A 20,498-nucleotide genomic window follows, 5' to 3' on the forward strand; every position below is an offset into this window, starting at 1 on the left:
GAGCAGTCGGGTGCTCTTAACCGCTGAGCCATCTCTCCAGCCCCTCCCTGTGTTTTATCTGTGTTCCCGTCCCCCCTTCATCACCCTTCAGTTTCAGCCACCAGAGCTCGTTAGACAAGGAATCAGCCAGCTCAATACCTCATACCATAGTTGTACCAAATTTAAAAGGATTAAAATTAGAAGTAAAATTCTATACTGAAAACACCAAAAGTTTACTAGTGTATACGTGGAAACAAAGGACTCTTCCCTTAAAAAACAAAAAACAAACCTTAGACTACTGCTGGCTGAAATGGAATGGACCACACTCGAGGCTCATGTGCTCAGCGTGACTGCTCTGCACAGCGAGCGTCTTTTTGTTAGGCCTGAGCATGCTGTCTTGGTTAGAATCATTGGCTCGCTCTCCAAGGGAAGTTGTATCTGACGCGCACATTCATGCAGAGGATCTCTGTCCTGACGTCATCTTGACCAGTGCTGCGTCCATTTCTGTTAGCCAGTAGTAAGCATTGCTCAACATGGAGAGAAGTTAAAACTTTCTCACTTGTCAGAAAATAGACCTTTTGAATGACTTCCATTTGTAATTTGGGGGTACTTTCCCTATTCTCTATCTTTCTACTCCTTTTTTCCTTTCCAATTTATGTATGACACTCGAAGTTCAGCATGGCTTAGCCTGTGCTGTCTAACTTGGGGGCAGGGGGCAGCCAATTTACCACACTTTGTCCTCATTGGTGAGCGTTGTGGCATCCCCCCCCCCCCCCATCATTTTGTTAGCCAGACACAACCACAGGCTGTCACTCGGCACCATTTCAATGGCCAAGCTGTTCTTGGGCACAGGCAATAGTCCATCAGCTGTGGCTCTTAATGTACCCCACTCCCTGGGGGCTTTTCTCAGAGGACTGGCACCCCATACCTTACAAAGTGCTGTGCAGAGGGAATCATGAACGGAACTGAGAGACAGCGACTGCTTCCCTGTCGGTGTGCATGGCCACAAGGTCCACTTTTTAAAAATTCAGAATAAAAGTTTGGAGAAAGGACCATGGGTCCTGTCACTCACGGAAGAGAAAGGAATCGGGTGAATGCACCGTTAAACTCTGTTTCCGAAATGTCTCCGCAAGCAGTTGGGGTTGCTTGCAGGCGTCTGTGCAGATACAGAGCTGCAGTCAGGATGATGGTGATGAGGCTGAGACTCAGCCTGCTTTTACCAGTGCTTCTTCAGGCTGGTTGGCAGTTGGTTGCTGAATCGCTGGGGGCGGGGGTAGTTGCTAGAGCAATTGAAGCCAGAGAATCCAGCTCTGCTGAGGGACTAGCCACCAGCTGAGATGGAGGAACCTGGTGGGGAGCTCTGCAGAGGGGGGCAGTGTCCCCCAACCCCTTCCCCATCGCCCACCCCCCAAGTAGTCTTCTCTAGGAGGGTCACTTACTGAGGGTCTCACTAATTATCTCAGGGCAGTTTCTGGACTTTGAAGTCTCTCCAGTTTGTTACTGTTGCGTCCTTGAATTTCAGGTCCGTAGAAACAGCTACGCTTTGAGAGTGAGCGACATCAGGAAAGTCGATGTTGTGGCCTCGGGTCTCCAGCTGTTTGGTAGCATCTCTGCCCAAGAATGTATATGGCAGCCCTGTCACTAAGCATCAATGTGCTGAACCAGGATAGTCACCCTAAATTTCAAGAGAGCAGCTTGCAGAAAGGCTGGAGGACATAACATGGATGCATCCAGATAAACATCAGAAGGAAGACCAGGATGAGACAAGATGGGAGAACGGACTCTGTATTAGCAAAGGCCTAATGACTCAATGAGATGTAGCTGGCCCAGATAAGATGGATGGTTTGGCTCCAGGTTGTTTTTTAACACAGGCCTAGCTGGGTGTGGTAGCTTGTGCCTTTAGTCCCAGCATTGGAAAGGCAGATCTCCGTGAATGCCACACCAGCATAGTCTACATAATGAGTCCCGCCAAGGCCTACATGCTGATGCCTCCTTGTCTCAAAAAGTGTAAATCAATTAAATGGGACAAATTTTTAAAAATGGGCTCAGAGAGTGGCTACTTGGCAAGGCTCTGGGCTCATCCCAGCGCTGAGAAATTAGACTGTGTCACTAATCTAGATTACTGCTGCTGGCTGCCACCCAGCTCCACATCAGAAAGAGTTGAGCAAGGCGCTCCAGGTAACATCAAGGTTTGATGACTCAGAATCTTGCTTGGCCAAGAGTTCTGAAAATCGTTTGGAATATTTTATTTTTATTACAGTTATTTATTAGGGGGAAGGGAAGTTACCATCCCCACCATGGGATTCTGCTGTGAGGGGTCTACCAGAGAAGGCTACAGGGATGTGGGTTAAGCCAATAGAAAATTTTTGTAAGCTGGCCAGCAACTATACTGGTTACTTGGGATCTCAGTGTAGCCCATGCCTTTCTCAGGATGAGCTTTTAAGGGCACACACACACACACACACTGCGTCCTAGATTGACATATTTAACAAGAAGTCAGAAGCAAAACATAATGTTAGTACATTTAGAGACTTTTCCAGAACTTTGGACTATGATGAATTAGGTCTTCATCTTCATTTGGGTAGATAGTGCTGTCTGCATGTGGTTATGGCCTGAACACTACTTCTGTAGTGGCGTTTGCTATGCCTGGGAACCTGTTAATAGTTCCTGGGGCTCAAACTCAGGATGTCTCACCCGCCTCTGATTAGCTCTTGAACTGCTAATGCATTCTGTAAAGCTTTCAAAACCATGGTTCAGCTTGTTTTGACCCAGAAGCAAAGGCAGGTTGCTGGGGTTTTGTAGTAAACATGAGTCAGACACATGCCTTTTACAGTCCTGCTGGCTGAGTTCTCACCTCTTCTGTAGGGAGGTGGCTCTCTGGTTTGGCACAGTGGGAGGACCTTAGCCAAACCTAGAGGCAAGCCCCTTCCCTTCTGTGTAATTGGCTTAGCAGCGAGTAGAGACCTCACCATGACAGATTTGGTAATGAGGGTTATGTTGCGGGAGAAAGTTTCTCTGGAGACCTTGCAAGAAATATTTGTCCCTGGATGAGACAAACACACTGGACTCCTTGCAGGCGGCAGGGAGCAGACCTGTCACCCTGACGCTGCAGGGTAGATGGAAGAAACTCCAGCAGAGGTGTTGATTTTGCTAAGTGATTTGCCAAGAATTCTTGTAGATGTTATAAGCTGAGAATGTTTTCTTTTTCTGCTAAGGGATGTCCCTGACGATAACGCGTGAACCACCCACATCGTTTTTAGACCCATCACATAGGCTTTTAGAATGCATTATATTTGAGACAGGATCTTGTGTAGGACAGGCTTACCATGGTCTACACAGCTTCTGAGTTGCTCTGACTAGAGTGGCAAGGGAATTCGAAAGGCCAGATACACGGACCGCAAAACCGGGATCAGGGTGGACTGTGCACACTCTGATGGAGCAGCACCGACTATTACTGCAACCCAGAAACTCAGCCCGTCCATTTATAAATCTGGATGGTGGATCTGAATGGTGGAGGTGGGTTTACTACATACAGATGAACAAGTAGGTTTAGCTAATGTCAGTTGGAGGTTTATGTAGGAGAGGGGTCTCCAGCTACGGGCATCCAGGAGGAGGAAGCTGTGCTCGATCGCTTCTGCACACGGCATTTGCGCTCAGATCAGAGGAAGACATTTCATCCCTCTGAGCCTCACCCAGGGATGGCTTTGCCAATCCCATAGGTCTGGGGGATTTGGGTCTTTGGTATGATTATATCCATGGTAACAGCAGCACACTCAGGGTTTCCTCCAGGCCTCCACTCCTCCACAAGCTGGCCTTGAACTCAGTATGTAGCCAAATCGACCTTGAATTTCCGATCTTGCCTTTATCTTGTGAGTGCTGGGATTGCAAACAGGAGTCACCAATACCTGGGCTATGCAGTGCTGGGGATCAAAGAACACAGGGCCTGGTGGGTGCTAGGCAGGCAAGCCCTCTACTAACTTGAGCTCCTTCCCTGTCCCGAGATTTTAATCTTTTTGTTTGCCTGAGTCTCTTATTGATTAAATTAAATTTGAATGCTTGTGACGTAAACTGTGTGTCTTGTTTATGCAAATGACTGGGAGCAGCTATGTATATAACAGCAGTGGAATGGCAGATGCGAACAGGACCAGGCAAGCGACTGCCACAAGCAGGAAGCAGGTGTTTCTGCACCACAGAAGTCTGTCCTTCTGTCCAGCTTCTATCAGCTGTGGGAAGTATAAGACCTACCAGGTACACTCACCATCATGGCTCTGAGACCACAGGAAATCTCATACAACCAAACCCCAAGTCCACAACTTTCCTTCCTGGAACCCCATAGGGCCACAGAACACTTCCCACTCCCTATCCCACCCTCCCATTTCCAGAATCCTTCCCTGTGGATGAAACATAGTCACTACCAGAAACCTACCATGGAGTCATGCCCCGTCCCTGAGGGCAGTGGACCAGCGTCTGGGGTCCACCTAGGAGAGAATGGGGGACAAGAGATGCAAAGAACGGACAGCAAGTCAAGAAGTCTGATCAAGCTGACAATTTTTAATTTTTCTCAGGCAGAAGATATACTGGTAGAAGCAGGATGTGGGGAGAGGTTAGGTAACCACAAAAGAATGTGCCTGGCTCGATGACCAGGATATTGGCTGGGTAAATCAGCCAGCCGGGGAAACAGTAGGGTGGGTTGCTTAGTGACCTGACAACCAGATTTCTTCTATCTATTGAGTTCAAGCAGTGCTGCAGGTTCAGGCGTAGGTATGGCTGCTTTAATCTAACATAAGGCTAAAACACAATTGCTTTTTAACATGAAGGCTGCTTCCACCATCTTGAGGCCATTCCCGAGTCACAAAACAGCGTGTGCATTTCACAACAGTGGCTGTGTAATTAGTTTGTGAAGAACAGAGAGTGGCTAGCCTGTAGGGTATTCCTTTAACCACAGGAGACCGAAGGGCTTTATAGGGGTCCTAAAATGTTCTATATCTTGTGTTAATGGTAGTTACTTATTTTGAGACTGGAATGATAGGTGTGAAGTGTCTACTTGCCAGGTTCTAGGTTCACCTAGGTGACCAGCCCCAGTACACCCGTGAGGCATTATGTAGATTAGGTTAGCTTCTACAAGGGCCTATTGGTGTCCTAATTAAGGTTACTATTGCTATAATGGAACACCATGACTGGGCAACTTATAAAAAGAGGCATTTAATTGGAGACTTGCTTACAGTTTCAGGCTAGTCCATGATCATCATGGTGATGAGTGTGGCAGGTACCTTTACATCCTGATCCATAGGCAGCAAAGGGAGAGACTAGACCTGCCATGGGCTTTTGGAACCTCAAAGCCCAACCCTAGTGACATCTTTTCCAATGAGGCCACGCCTCCTAATCCTTCCCCAACAGTTCTACTAACTGGTACCCAAGCATTTAAACATATATGCCTAAGAGGGCCATTCTCACTCAAACCACCACAATCAGGTTAGTTGAGATGTGAAGGCCTGCCCAAGTGGGTGGCACCATTCCCCAGGGGTCCTGGAGGATATATAAAAAGGAAAAACTGAGCTGAGCACAAACATTCATCCATTGCTTTCTTCTTCCTAACTGGAACACAGTGCGACCCGAGCAGCTGCTTCAAGCTCCTGCTGCCTTGCCTTCCCTGCTATGATGGACTGTGCCCTTGAACTCGAGCTGAAATCAACCATTCCTCCACTGAACTGTTTTTGTCAGAAACTGAGATAAGGCTATAAATTAGATCTCAATAAAAACAAAGCAAAAGGAAGTATTTAATAAGCACCCTCCATATGTCAGGAAAAAAAAATACTGCTTCCTCATCCTATCTTCAGACATCTGGATTAGGAAATCACACGCACGATCTGCAGGAAGCAGATCCCCTATGTTCCATGCAGGCAGACCCTAGCCCAGCAGTTGAAGGTACTGAATTAAGAGATTTCTGCTGCCTGCTGGCCTTCAAACTAGGACATTCATTGCCCTTTTCTTCCTTCAAGCACAGCCTAGAGCGCAGGCTCTTCCTAGATATGTCCTTGTGGACTGAACATTCACCATCAGCTGTCTGGGCCCCAGCCTACTGGCTGCAGACCTTGGCTGGTGTATTTTCTGGGCTGCTTTATTGGGTTCTTCTACTGCCCTTCCAACCTATTACATTCTAATCCCTTCCAACTCCCCAACAGTAGGTAGGAAAGAAAGAAGGTTGGGGGAGGGGAGTGCATAGATCTCTTTTAGCCAACAAAATAGACTACTTCCTGTTGATTAGGGGCAGTGGGTTCCTAGGGGAAAGTCCAAACTTCATTGTCATAGCATTCAACAATCCAGTAATATCAAACCAGCAAAAACAACAAGAACCAGCAGCAGCAGCAGCAGCAGCAGCATGGGGAGCAGCAGCTTCCATGGCTCCTCTCGGTGCTCTCCCATTTATACCCTCTCCGGAGTCCCCAGAATCAAATTATTTGCAGCTGGCAAAAATCACGCCCCTGCTAGTGCATGAGGCAAATCATAATCACCTGCTGTGAAGCGGCTTCTTACCGCATACCTGGGATTAAAGCAAAAACATATTTACATAACATAACTTGTTTTTAAAAACAAACAAAATTCTCACTTCAGACTCTGGGCTTGCCCACCTCCATAACTGTGGGAGCCCTTTCCTTCTAACAAAACCCTTCCTTTGCACACATCCCATTAGTTCCGTTTCTCTGGGGGATTCGGACTAACACCCAAAGGTACCAAGAACTTAAAGGCTTGGCAGTATGCTGGAGGGTATGATGTCATCAGAGACTTACCTGATTGGTTCCCCCTCCTCCCACTCCCCATCCCCCAGCTTTCCCCCTCCTCCCCTTTCTCAAGTTCTGTCTCCTTTTGCCTTCAGATTGCTAGAGTTTGAACTCAGGTCCAGGATGGACATGGGCTGGACATAGAGCTACAATCCATGCCTACTACCCTCTTTTGTATGGGTCCCACTTTCCTTTTCCCTATCAGGTAAAGATTGTGCTAAGTCTTCACTACAGGTTGCCTACTGTTGATGGTGAATATTAATGGGGAGGGGGGTTCTACTCCACCTTAGACCGTTTAGCTCCCAAATAAAAGACAAAAAAATCTTTATATTTACTATGGGCCTTAAAAGCAGTAGAGCTGGGCAGATATCAACCCTCTACGCTATCTTGTCTACTTCCTCGTCAGTAACCCCCAAGATATCATTTGCCCTGTTCTGCCTGGGTCACTCCTACTCCAATTGCTGCCCTCATGGCCATGCTCTCACAATCTGCCTACCCCATAGCATCTTCTCCTTTCTCCCTTCTCGTGGTCTCTACCTCAAACCCCAAGCCTGGGAACCGAACCCCCACCTACCTCTCTTCTTCTTAGCTACCAGCTGTAGGCATCTTTATTGACCAATCAGGGATAAGTTGAGGGGCAAGATTACATAGCATCACTTGGTGTACAGGAGGATCTCCTCATTCCTGAGGGCAACCAGACCTTGGGGGCCAGTATTTAGCATTACAATACATAGTAACAAAGCAAACTCTATGGTCTACTGGATAACTGTTCTCTCTCTCTCTCTCTCTCTCTCTCTCGCTCTCGCTCTCGCTCTCTCGCTCTCTCTCTCTCTCATCAGTAGCCCGGAAACATTACCAAAGTGCTGCAGCCTTGACTAATAAATGGCCTTTCAAAACAGCCATTGCTCCTTTCAACCCAAGCCTTAGGGGAAGCCTTAAAGACCCCTAGTCAGATGAAATGGTCTCCACTCTCAGGAAGCCAGAAAACAGAGCTGAGGAAGCGGCCATTGTGATAAGCCACAGGCTCTCTCGAGAATACAGTGGGTAGACACAGAGCCCGAAGTTAAGAAATCAGGGCTGAGTGACCCGCACTTGCTGTCTAAGCGAAATCCTAGAAACAAGGGCAAGTTGCCCAACTCAGGTCATGGCAGCGTTGTTCACAAAGGCGAGGACAAACCCAACACCCATCAGTGAACTGACAGGGGGCAAAAATATGAATGGACACAGAGCCTGCGGATAGTCAGCCTTAAAGAGGGAGGGAGGTTCTGAAATGAGCATCAGTGCTGCCGAGTGAAAGGAGTCAGGGCCAGACGCCTACAATAGTAAACACACAGAGAATGGAAAGCCAACATTGTAGCTGTCGCCATCAAACAGGGGGAGTGGAAGAGGGAGGTATTCAATGGTTGTAGAACTGTAGACAGGGAAGAAAAGGTCATGTAAACGAAATGGTGATGGTAATATGATATCCTAAATGTATGTAATAAATACGAAAAATGCTAATAAAAATGTAAATGGTCATCTATGTGTTTATCTAAGTTACAGTTCCTTTGCGGTGCAGAGACACTATAACCAAGGTAACTCTTATAAAGTAAAGAATTTAACCAGGGGCTGGCCCAGTGGCTTTAGAGTCTTGGTCCATTATCATCATGGTGGCAGGCAGGTGTGGTGCTGGAGACATGGCGACATCTATGACCTGATCTGAATGGAGTTGGAGGGTAGGAGATGGAACTAGGCTTGGCTTGGGCTTTTGTAACAGCAGAGGCTACCCCTAATGGCACACTTCCTCCAACAAAGCCACACATCTTAATCCTTCTAATCCTTTCAAACAGTTCCACTTCCTGGAGAATAAGCATTCAAACATATGAGGGCATCTTATCCTCAGTGTTGTGTGTACTTTTTTCATACATAAAATATCAGGGCTGGGGATGTAGCTCAGTGGCACAGTTCTCACCTAGCACATGGAAGATTCTGGACTCTATCCTAGCATTGTCCAAAGAAATTCCTGAACTGAGAAGAATAAGGATCTGGGGATGGGGGTGGGGCAGCAGAGAAGAAAGAGGGGCATTGTGGGAATGGAAATACCAAAGCCCCTAGTGTGAGGGGTGTGGGCTGGCCAGGAGACGACTAGCCCCTCAATATGACCAGAGCCTGGAGGGTGCGAGAGCAGGAATAATTAAGAAAGCAGAGTCTGGGGCTGGAGAGATGGCTCAGTGGTTAAGAGCACTGACTGCTCTTCCAGAGGTCCTGAGTTCAATTCCCGGCAACCACACGGTGGCTCACAACCATCTGTAATATACCTTAAATAAATAAATATTTTTTAAAAAGAAAGCTAAGTCTGGATAGCTAAGCAGGGACCATAATGTGAGCAACCTTGGACAGTGATCGCAGCATCTGGAACTTTTCCCAAGACCATTGGCATCTGTCAGTATCACCACTGTGCTCATGAGTGAACCTCAACCATCATCTTGGCAGAGGACCCCCCTCCCACATTTCTAATCTGATGAATTATAAATTTCTTTGTTTTTTGTAGAAATTTGGATTATAAAGAACTGAAGGCACCCAAGGTTCCAAGGCATAGAAATGTTTTGCAAAATGCACGGGGAGGACTTTCTGTTCATACAGAGAATTCAAGTGGATAACAGGCAGAACGACATTTTTTTTTTTTTTTTTTGGTTTTTATAACGTTTTACTGGTTCTTTGTGAATTTCACATCGTGTACCCCAATCCCATTCATTGCCCTCCACCCTTGTAACCTCCCCAAAAAGAAAATTAAAAATTAAAAAGCCAACGCCATCTTGCTCTGGAAGTTGCCACCTGTCACTGTGGGTCCCACTGCATATTCTTTTGCCCACACTTTTACTGGCAAATGTCCTTTGCGATGAGTCATTGATCTGGTTTAAGGCCTCTGACTTCCACTACACTATCAATACTGGATCTTCACAGGGATTCCTCTCGAATGTCCTGTTGCCGGCCTGTGTCACGGAGACCCTGCGGCTTTGAATCTGCAGGTCTGACCCCTGCACATGTTCCAGCAGGTCACAGATGAGGTAGATGTTGGGGGATGGGCCAACTCAAAGCTCTGGATCTGGGCCTGGGTGGTGGCTGAGTTTGGTCAGCCTGCCAGCTCTCCCAAGCCCATACCACTGGGGCCGGCTCTCGCAGAACACCCAGGTGAGTGACAGCTCTCCTGCAGCCAGGTCACCTGTGCTACCTTGCTGTAGCTGTGAGGAGCCCGGCCAGTTAGTGCAGCCTTTGGACATCAACATGGCCTCAGACAGCAGCCCAAACCGTAGATGTCCTCTTAGCCTTTGGTGGTTGGTGAGGTCAGTTCCTTTTAACGTGACTGTAGCCATTTTGTATTCAGTCTCCATTTTGCTGATAAGGTGAAATTAAGTTTAGGTTCTTAGGCACCACTTCCCAGAAGCAATTATTCAGAGCTGACACTGAAGAATGCTTCTAATAAGCCAAAAAGTTATGGTTGAATCACTTGTACCCTGTTATCTCACTGTTCTGAAATTCCCCTGCTCACCACCTGTCCACCACCCCTCTTACCTCTCACTCAGAACCAATCAGCTTAAAGGTTAGCTGATAAAACCTCGTCTAGTTAGCCAAAAACGCTGTAGCACTTCACCGCTTGCCTTTGCACTTTTGAACCCGGTTCTTCTATGAAAAGCCTGCCCCGAGAGCAGACTAGTACCTCAGCTAGGCTTCCAAGGCCTTTCTGTGATCTGGAACGCTGAGTATTAGGGTGTGCGTTCAATAAACTACTCTCGCTTAACTGAGATCGGTGTTAATATGGTTTGAGCGGCGATTCCCAGCCCCCAACTGTGGTAGCCTTGGTCACGGACGTTGGCACAGACTCTCTGTGGTAGGGCCACAGACTCAGACATGGCCGTCAGCGGCAGCTTGGGACCAAACATCGCCATGGTTTCAGGTCACAGCACAGGCCTCTCACTCAGGCTCCTTACAGTTCCTTCTCTCCTGACATGCACAAACCGCTTCTCTTCCGCTCCTATCTCTCTGCCACATACTTGCTCACCGTAGCACTGCCTGCCCTGGCCTGCACCTAGTTTATTTTTTAAGACACGGACTCAGTATGTATGTAGCTCACGCTGGCCTCGAACTCAGAGATCTGCCTGCTCTCTGTCCCAAGAGCTGGGATTAAAGGCGTACCCTACCATGCCAGTCCAGAGCCATATTTCTTTCTTTCTTTTTTTTTTTTTAAGATTTATTTATTTATTATATATAAGTACACTATAGCTGTCTTCAGACACACCAGAAGAGGGCCTCAGATCTCATTACAGATGGTTGTGAGCCACCATGTGGTTGCTGGGAATTGAACTCAGGACCTCTGGAAGAGCAGTCAGTGCTCTTAACCACTGAGCCATCTCTCCAGCCCCCAGAACCATATTTCTTAACCTTGGGTTCATATATGGGTTTTCACTTTAGCTGGACTGATAAAGGAGACCTAAGGTGGGCAGGTCTCTGTGAGTTCCGGGGCAGCCAGAGCTGCCTGTAATGTGGCAAACAGTTTTGGGAAAAAAAAAAAAACAACAAAAAACAAAACAAACAAACAAAACACCCAAAACACCCAAAAAGCGTCTCTGTCATTAGAAACGTCTTTCCTATGACCTTTCCAGGATTGTGGAAAGAATAATTTTGAGGGTTGGGGGTTTAGCTCAGCGGTAGAGCGCTTGCCTAGCGAGTGCAAGGCCCTGGGTTCGGTCCCTAGCTCCAAAAAAAAAGAAAAGAAAAGGAAAAAAAAAAGAATAATTTTGAAACGGAAGAGGTAGAAGGCGAGGAGGAAGAGGAGGAGAGACTGGTGGTAATTACCTGTTCTTGTGGCTCGGAGATCTACTTTCCTGTGCTGAGTGCTGGGATTAAAGGTGTGCAGTCCACCTTTAATAATCAAATCTCTGGTCTTTGATTATTGTAGAGATCACAGGCCCGTCTAAGTTGTTTCTGTTGCAACTGATTTTTTTTCCCCCCTGGGTGCCTGGACATTGGACATTTCCTAGTTTGTCTTGGCATAGAAACTTCAGCACCAAAATTCCCAAGAACACGAGGTATACCTTCAGTCTGTGGGTTGAATTCTATCTGGAAGATTTGTGTGCGCGTGTACACACACACACACACACACACACACACACACACACACACACACCCCTTCCCTTCTTCCTCCTTTCACCACTCTTCCTCTCTTCTGTTGCCCTGATAGACACTGGATTCCTGGGCTAAAGCAAACCCCCACGCCCCAACCCCGTCTCAGAGTTCCTAGAGCCATAAGAGCAGAGGCCACCAGACCTGTCTTTTGTACTCATCCTTGTGTCTTGTGACCCCCTTACCAGCCCCTTCTGTCAACCCCACCCTCACCCCCTTACCCCACCCCCACCCCAGCCCCGCTTCTCCTCCGGCCCTCTCCAGCCCTGTGTCTGTCTGGTCTCTCTTCTGCGCGTGTGAACAGTCCCACAGTCTTCACCCGCACTTCCTCTCAGTTTCCGTACTGCTTTTCTTTTGTCAGCACTTTGATTCTCAGCTGACGTTTAGGGCTTTGATCTTTTTTTTTTTTTTCAAACTTACATGCCAGTTCTCTGATTATAGTGGTCTTGAAGTCAAAGAAATGGAGTGGGCAGAGGGGAGGAGGGGAAGCCGCGTGTGCAGGCTCAGGCTCTCTGGCCAGAGCTGCCCCCCTGCAACCTCCGCTGGTTTGACCCAGGAACCCCGCGTGTGGCCTAGCTGGAGGAATGTGGCTAAAGTCACCACGTGGGCTTGTCCTTGGGCTTCGGCTGATCCCCTACACGTTTTCTGGTAGGATGCCCCTTCAAGGTTCCCTTTCCACCATCTTCCTGCTCCTCTACACATCCACCTGCTCACATCACCCCTGACTCCCAGGAAGTCTTTCAGAAGTCTTTGTCTCATTTTGCCAGGCGGGAGGAAGGGGAAAGCCTGCTGCTGATGCCTACGGTTCCACACAGTTATTTAATTACTTGCCTCTTTAATGATTTTGATGGCAATATGTTAATTACACAAAACAGTAGGTTTCATTGGGAGATTTTTCATTCAAAGCACATATAGAGAAATGTCCTTTGATCCTATTCAGTGCCCCTCCCCCATTCCTATGCGTCTTGGGGAGCCAAGAAAGGCTCGAGTGACTGTGATCCGCCCTGAGAGATGGGTATCATTGACCAGGGCAAAGCCTTCCTGTGGGATGGACATTAGGAGGGTATACAAAACAACTGTAGTGATCTGCTCTCAGATCACTACTACTTCTCACTGGGAGAAGTCTGGCTGGTTCCTTGGACGACGGGTGCTTCCGTTTCGAGTAACCCCATTCTAATCTCCATAGTGCCCCATCTGGCTATTGCCAGTCTCTCATTACCTTGCACTCAGCTTTCTCAATGCTAACCGTTTAGGTGGCACCCAGCCTGGGTCGAGTTGTGGAAGAGGTTGTAAGGATCTGAGGGCAGGAGACCCAGTTTCTACCTGTGGACTTCAGCCATTCAGTACTGCCGAACTCTGAGTTCACGTTTCATTACTCTCCTTTCTGCCTATGGATTCTGCTTCAAGCCTGCACCAGTCTTAATACACTGTAGGACCTCTTGTGACAGACGAGGCACACATGACATGTCCAAAAAAATATATCTCAAAGTCACTTTCTGAAATGACCCTTCTTTAGCTGAGAAATAAGAAACAGTCTCCTTTTTACACAGTGGGTTCTGGAGGGTAGCTCCTCAGAACCGTCCCGTGAAGATCTGATGCTTTTGTTCTCCACAGAGGGCTCCCCTGACAGATGGCCCCAGGTGAGATTTCCACTCTCAGCTAAGTGTGCGGAAAGCAAAACCGAGTGTGAAGCCTCCATTTTGCTGCTCAGCCAGGTTGTGGTTTCTGGCTTGAAAGCTGTGACTTCCTCAATTGCATGTGACTTCTCTGTGTGACACCTGCTGACTGTTACAGCGCTTTGGCCAAGATGGGGGCCTGGTTTTTGGTCTAACCTTTGTTCACTAACTAATGCACACTGCTGACTTCTTTCTGGTTAAGCTTGGGCCTGATTGGGGAGAGCTCTTGGGGCAGCGTCTAGGAATTTGGCGGGAATTTGATTTTGGGCTGGGACAAGGAAGTAGGCTCAAGATCCTGATCATCTTGATGAGCCCCTGAATCCAGGACTTATTTATTGCCTTGACCTAGAACTAACCTTATTTCTTTGCATGTACTCAGAATGATATAAAAGCAGACAGGAGAAAGATAAACCCGCTTCCACCTCAGAACCTGCTGGGGTCATGCTACAGTGTTATTTAACTCTTTTTATTTTAATCCTTGCTCCTTCCCCGAAGAACCCATAGACGGATTGAGCTGGCTTGGTCACCTGGTTTTGGTGTTAGCCTTCCCTATCTGTAGGTTCTGTACCTCAGCCTAAAAAGGAGACATTTTTCTCTGTATAGAGTTTATAGTTTTTGTTTCCTCACAGTGAAGGGATTAAAGTCCCTGTTCATGCTCGAAAAGTACTGTACCCCTGAGCTAGACCCTCAGTGTGACACTGTAGAATCTAAGCATCACCTGTCAATAAAAAAGCTGATGGCCAATGAGCTAAGGCAGGAAATAGGAGGCAGGATACTGGCAGGAAGAGAGGACTCTGGGAAACAGGAAGTGCCTGCACTCATTCCTGGCCGAGTTAGCCTCTGGCTTTTCCTCGTCCGGTACCCACCTGCACCAGGTCCTTTAACTCACAATTAGCGCTGTCTCCTTCCCCACCTCAGAGCTTCTCTGTACATCTGTGGTCATCATATGCATGGAGACACAGGACAGAGTCAGGATGCTTTTCTCTGCTCTTCTGCTGATCAGCCGTGATACCAGCATCGCTTCATCCACGGTTTCCTTAGCTCCGAAATGTGCAGGTTGGACCAAGGAGTACAATATTCCTTTCCAAGACTCCAAGGAAAGCCCCGCCCCTCATCAAGAGCCTCACTGCTCATGAACACACGTTAGTTCAACTTCAGCCATGTCTTTGTCGGGCTGCCTTTCTCCACAAGGTTGACTGCACACAGGTGAAATGGCTTATTCAGTTGCTGGAAACAAGTCCCCACCGCCAGCTGATCCTTACACTGAATGATGGATGGGGGCTGTTACCTTTCCTGTCACACGGCTCCTCCTCAGAGCCAGCCTGTGCTTTATGGGTGGAATAAACAGCTTACATATGTTCCGTTACTGGTTTGTCTATCAAGCCCTTCTGGCCATAGCGAAGGCCGATTGGTGACAGAGCAGAGAAAGAACTCAGTGTAGGGTCCAAGGTCAGCGGCTGGACAGAGTATGCACCATGATGGGTTCATTGGAGGCCCTGCTAATCCGTGCCAAAGGACAGAAGCTCATGAAGCCTGCAGAATGATTGACTTGGCAGAACACTTCGGTCATTGTGTGAAATCTGGCCCCACCCCTTTCTTCATAAGACCAAAGATAGAGGCTTCCCAGTCCTGCAGTCAAAGTTCCGTGGGAAGTTCACCAATGGCCTCTAAGGATGCCTCCCACGGTTGGGCCCCATCATCTTGGCCCCACTCTGAGGAAGAGACATTAGTTCCCAAATGTGAGGAAATTGGGCCTAATTACGTTAAATTTCACAAGGTGATTTTTTTGTGTAGCAGATTTCTCAGGAACTTATTTTTTCATGGTGTATTGCATATTAATTCTTTTGCTGTTAATGTGACTGAGTAGCCCGGGCAAGGTTAGTTGTTTTTTTTTGTTTTTTGTTTTTTGTTTTTTGTTTTTTTTTTTTTTTTTTTTTTTTTTTTTTTTTCCGGAAGCTGGGGAAGGTTAGTTTTATAAAGAAAAAATGCTTACTTAGTTCGCAGTTCCACAGACTCAATGGCATGGTCCCGATATTGGCCCGGCATCAGCCAATGACAGAAGTACAAAGGAAGAGGGAGGGGGCAGGACGAAGACCGGAGGTGGGAAGAGAGAAGAGGGGAGAGAATAACATCTGATGTCCCCCTCTCACCCCTGAGGGTGCACATACGTGTAACAACATAAACACGGGCAAATGTTTATATGCATAAGATTTAAAAACATTAATTTTCATTTAATTAATTTACTTCGCCATTCAGGCCTTGACCCCTTGTATTTAGCTGTATCCTGGAGCTGGCGTGCTTCCCACTTTATTACTGGGATGCATCAGCTTTCGCAAATAGCAACCTTGACTGCACCTCATAAAATATATGAGCCTCTTGGGTACAGTAGGTCATCCTGCACAATGCGAGAGGAGAGCTTTATCCGGTCACCTATGGCGACACATTGATGTCACCAGAGGTGACAGTGAAAGTGAGGTAAGGAGCTCAGAGAATCAAATTCAGGAGCTACTCCCTGGAACGGAAACCACAGGCCACCACCACCCATGCTGTCTCTGCTGAGATCCTGCTGGTTCTCATCACAAAGCTGTGGATTTGCTAGGACTACATGTAGAGGGTCTCCGGGTAGGCGCCTTCAGCACAGAGATCTGTTGCCTTTAGAAGCTGGAGACAAGACGTCTGCAGTGCTTTTTTCTTCTGAGAACCACCAAAGAGGCTCTGCTCTGGGCTTCCCTCCAACCCCCGAGGCTACCTGGCACTTGACCGACGCCTATCTGCCTTCACGTTCATTCTACATCTCCCTGTCTGTATCCAAATCTCTTTTTATGATACCAGTCATATTGGATTGGGATTTACTGTGACGTCATTGTAACTAATGCCATCTGCAGAGACCCTGTTTTCAAGTGAGGGCCTGTTGGAGGTACTGAGGGTTAAAACATCAACATATCAGCCTAGAGCCCAGGACGCACTTCAGTCCTTAACACCCACCGTCTGTATCAGTTTCTGTTACTGTAATAAAATACCCTGACCACAAGTAACTTAGAGATAAAAGCATCTCTTTTGCCTTATGTTACAGAGGACTAAAGTCCATTATGGCAGAAGCATGGCCGGAGCAGGAAGCTAAGGAACCTTACTTCTACTGCAAGCAAGCTCAGGAAGCAGAGCGTGAACTGGAAGTGAGGCGGGGCTATGCACTTTCAAACCCCACCCCCTTATATGACGCACTTCCTTCAGCAGGGCCGCGCCTTCTACCCCTAAAATCTCCACCAATCAGAGAACTGAGCCTGTGAGGGGCATTTTCCACTCAAGCCAACACACCTACTGTGCATCAGGCATTTGCTAGATGCTGAGGGACGCAAGAGAAGCAGGTGAGCAGCCCATGCACTACTTCCGGTAGAGTGACCTGCGTCTGCGTGTACAGTGAGCAGGACTGCAGACATGTGAGTGAGGTTTTCCAGGAACACCAGGAGTGACTCTCGAGGAAATGGCATTTCAAGGCTGGGTCACTAACCGCCACCTTTATATTATGTTTAAGGAATACTTAATTAGACTGTATTAAAAGTCAGGTGCCTGAGGTGTAAAATTATGTGGTCAGAGAGAAAGGAGGTATCTTACACACTGTTGGGGAGAGTACGGACTGATGCTATCTCCATGGAAATTAGTATGGGGTTTTTCAAAAGGGCTAAAAATAAAACTGTTATATGACCCAGCTATAACACTCCTGGGCATTTGTCCAAAGTACCCCGTACCAACACACTACAAAGACACTTGCTGCCCTCCTCACAAGAGGTGAGAAGGGGGACCAGCCTAATGGCCATCACGTGAGGAACGGAGCAAACAAACAAAAACAACTAGGGGTTATTCATCTGTAAAGAGGAATAAAATCGTGACATTTACAGGAAAATGGGGGGCTGGAGAGATGGCTCAGCAGTTAAGAGTACTGACTGCCCTTTCAGACCTGAGTTCAATTCCCAGCACCCACATGGTGGCTCACAACCATCTGTAATGGGATCCGATGTGTGACTGAGAGAGTGACAGTGTATTCACGTACGTAAAGTAAAATAATTAAATAAATACAGGAAAATGGAAGGAATCAGCAGATATATATGTATTGGATCTATTCATATATAAATGGTTGGGGAGTGCTCGCTTCGGCAGCACATATACTAAAATTGGAACGATAAATGGTTGGGGAGATAGATCATTTGATACATTACTTGCCCTGCAAACATGAGGGCCTGAGTTCAGTCTTTAGCACCCATGTGAAAGCTCAGTGTAGCCACACAGACCAGTAATGCCAGCACGCGTGGGAGGGAGAGACCAGAGAATCCCCGGGGACTCCCTGTGCTGGCTAAGCCGTGTGTCAACTTGACTCAAGCTCCAGTCATCAGGGAGGAGGGAACCTCAATTGAGAAAATGCCTCCAGAGGAGCCCACTGTAAGCAGACAAACCTGTAAGGCATTTTCTAAATTAGCGATTGGTGGGGGGAGGGCCCAGCCCATTATGGGTGGAGCCACCCCCTGGTGGTCCTGGATCCTGGAAGAAAGCAGGCCGAGCAAGCCAGGAGGAGCGAGCCAGTAAGCAGCACCCCTCCGTGGCCCCTCCCAAGTTCCTGCCTCCAGGTTCCTGCCCTGTTTGAATTACTGCTCTAACTTCCCTCAGCGTTGCACTGTTAACTGGAAGTGTGAGCAAAATTAGCCCTTTTCTCCTCAAGTTGCTTTTGGCTGTAGCAGCAGACCCTAAGACACTCCATAGGAACCAATCTTGTCAAATCTCAACGAGATTTGAGCTTCAGGCTCAACGAGAGACCCTAATACAAAAACTAAGGTGGAAAGGGAATTGAGGAAGACACGCAATATTGACCTCTGACCTCTACACACAACCACAAGTGAAATTCCTGTTTGTTAGTGCATAACTCCCTAAGATGCTGGGGACAAGGTTTGCTACTCTCTGTTTCTTTGGTCTTTGGCTATAATTCATGAGACGTACAACAAGTACAAGACCTGGTCGTCATTAGCATTTTATTGTGATGTACAGTGGGATTTGGATTGTTTTGAGTTCAAAATCAACTCCCAGGCTAGGAGGGCCGACATGACTCATTTTGGACTTTGAAAGATGCATTGGTTGTGGCAGCCCCTCCGATTTGCCATTGCCTGTGAGGGATTTGATTGTGGCTTTTTTTACAGCATTTTGGGAGCGTACAAACCATCGCAATCTGTTCCCAAAGGAAGTTTGCTTTAAGCATCTCCACATGTGTTTAGCTGCATATTTGTTACCTGCATATTTTAGCCATCCAACTTAACAGCAGGTAGCTTTTATCTGAATTCTGAAACAGAAGCAAACCCAATAAGGTAGGACATAAGCCCAGTGGAACCAGTCTGGAGTTGTATTTAAAACTCAATTTTAGGAATGGGGCATCCAAAATACCTTTAAAAATAGTAGGCATGTAAAGGTAATTCTTTCAAATATTTGTGATATTCCTAACAATCTGAGGTTGCCAGGAAGTAGTGGCACTGGCCTTTATTTAATCCAAGCACCCGGGAGGCAGAGGTAGCAGATCTCTGCGAGATCGAGGCCAGCCTACTCTACAGATCGAGTTCCAGAACAGCCAGGGCTACACAGAGAAACCCTGTCTTGAAAACCAACCAACCAACCAACCAACCAATCAAACAAACAAAAGTTCTTGAGTTTGGTAGTTCTGAACCCCAAAGGCCATGGTGGCTTTTAAAGTCACATTGCTGTCTGTCCCTCCCCCGAAGTCCATTGGCTTCTTTGTAAGTGTAAAATCCACCAGAAGCTACCACTGGTGAGAGTTCACTAAGACTCCCTGACCGCTGGCCCTGGTGGTGGCATCGATAACAGTAGCTTTGATAGTGGGAAGGGGAGCCCTATGTCATTTACAAATGGGACATCTGCGATTGGACGTCATCGTGTTCACTGGGAGGAGAACGTAGGGAAGGCCTCTGCAAGTGTGTCCACGGCTTTCATTTTCTCCTCTTGGAGGGCAGGAGTGAGAACCGGAAGCCCTTCTGCACTTGTGTCCAGCCAGGAGCAAGCATGGAGGGAGCACCCACCCCGCTCAGAGTTTGGAAGCACCAGATAGTTTGTGCAGCACTGAACCGGGCCTCTAAATCCCACCCCAGTCCTGGCACAGCCCCAAACCGCTCTGACCTCGTTCCTTCAGAAAGTTCAGAGCTCGTGAGTGTGAAAGCACAGTTCCTGTTGGTTCCTGTCACCAGAGAGGAAGACCAAGGGTGAAGGGCTTCAGTCACAGCCTTGTGACCTTCATAGGACTCAGCTGTTGGTTCCCACACCCGCTAGCTGTGGGAACTAGAGAAGTCAGTGGACCATTCTTAGCCGAGTGCCACTGCTGCCCACAGTGTAGAGTGTGGTGGTGACCATGTGTCCTGTGATGGGCAGGTCCTTCACTCTCCCTACTGACCTCAAAGTCCGTAACCCAGTTGGGGAGAAGCAGGTGAAAGGAGTTGGGGTGTAATTCAGCGTGGGGTGCTTGCCTACCATGTGAGAAGCTTCGTTTGATCCTGCCACCACACACTCACACACACCCCCTGCAAGGTTGGAGGAGATGGGCTGCAGACACCTTGATTAGCGTGCTTAGATCAGCATGAAGCATCATATACCAGACAGGGTGCCCCCGGGTCAAAAGGCTAGGTAAGGCTCAGGTGGCCATCCAGGACAAAAGTGCCTCATGTATGTTATGATTCACTCGTGAGCATAAAGTTCTAACTGTCGGGAGGGCTGGAAAACACCTACACGCGTAGAGAGACTGTTAGAAACGAGCTCACTCCAGACATCTCTTAGCTTCACCTTAAAGAATCCCATCTCCTGCCTTCACTCTGAAGATTCTCTTTACAAAACTCCCTAGGGCTTTGGTTGAGGGATCCGG

The 20,498-nt window shown here is 47.6% G+C and overlaps 1 long non-coding RNA gene across 1 annotated transcript; it reads left to right on the top strand.

The window, feature by feature from the left end:
* The first annotated feature begins 12,180 nt into the window (after window positions 1–12,180).
* LOC134481151 (uncharacterized) lies at window positions 12,181–17,298 on the top strand. Its single transcript, XR_010056460.1, has 2 exons — window positions 12,181–16,216; window positions 16,668–17,298. It is a non-coding gene; the product is annotated as an uncharacterized LOC134481151 (long non-coding RNA).
* Window positions 17,299–20,498: the final 3,200 nt, after the last annotated feature.

The sequence above is a fragment of the Rattus norvegicus genome, chromosome 12, assembly GCF_036323735.1.
Source record: "Rattus norvegicus strain BN/NHsdMcwi chromosome 12, GRCr8, whole genome shotgun sequence".
NCBI classification, from domain to species: Eukaryota; Metazoa; Chordata; class Mammalia; order Rodentia; family Muridae; genus Rattus; species Rattus norvegicus.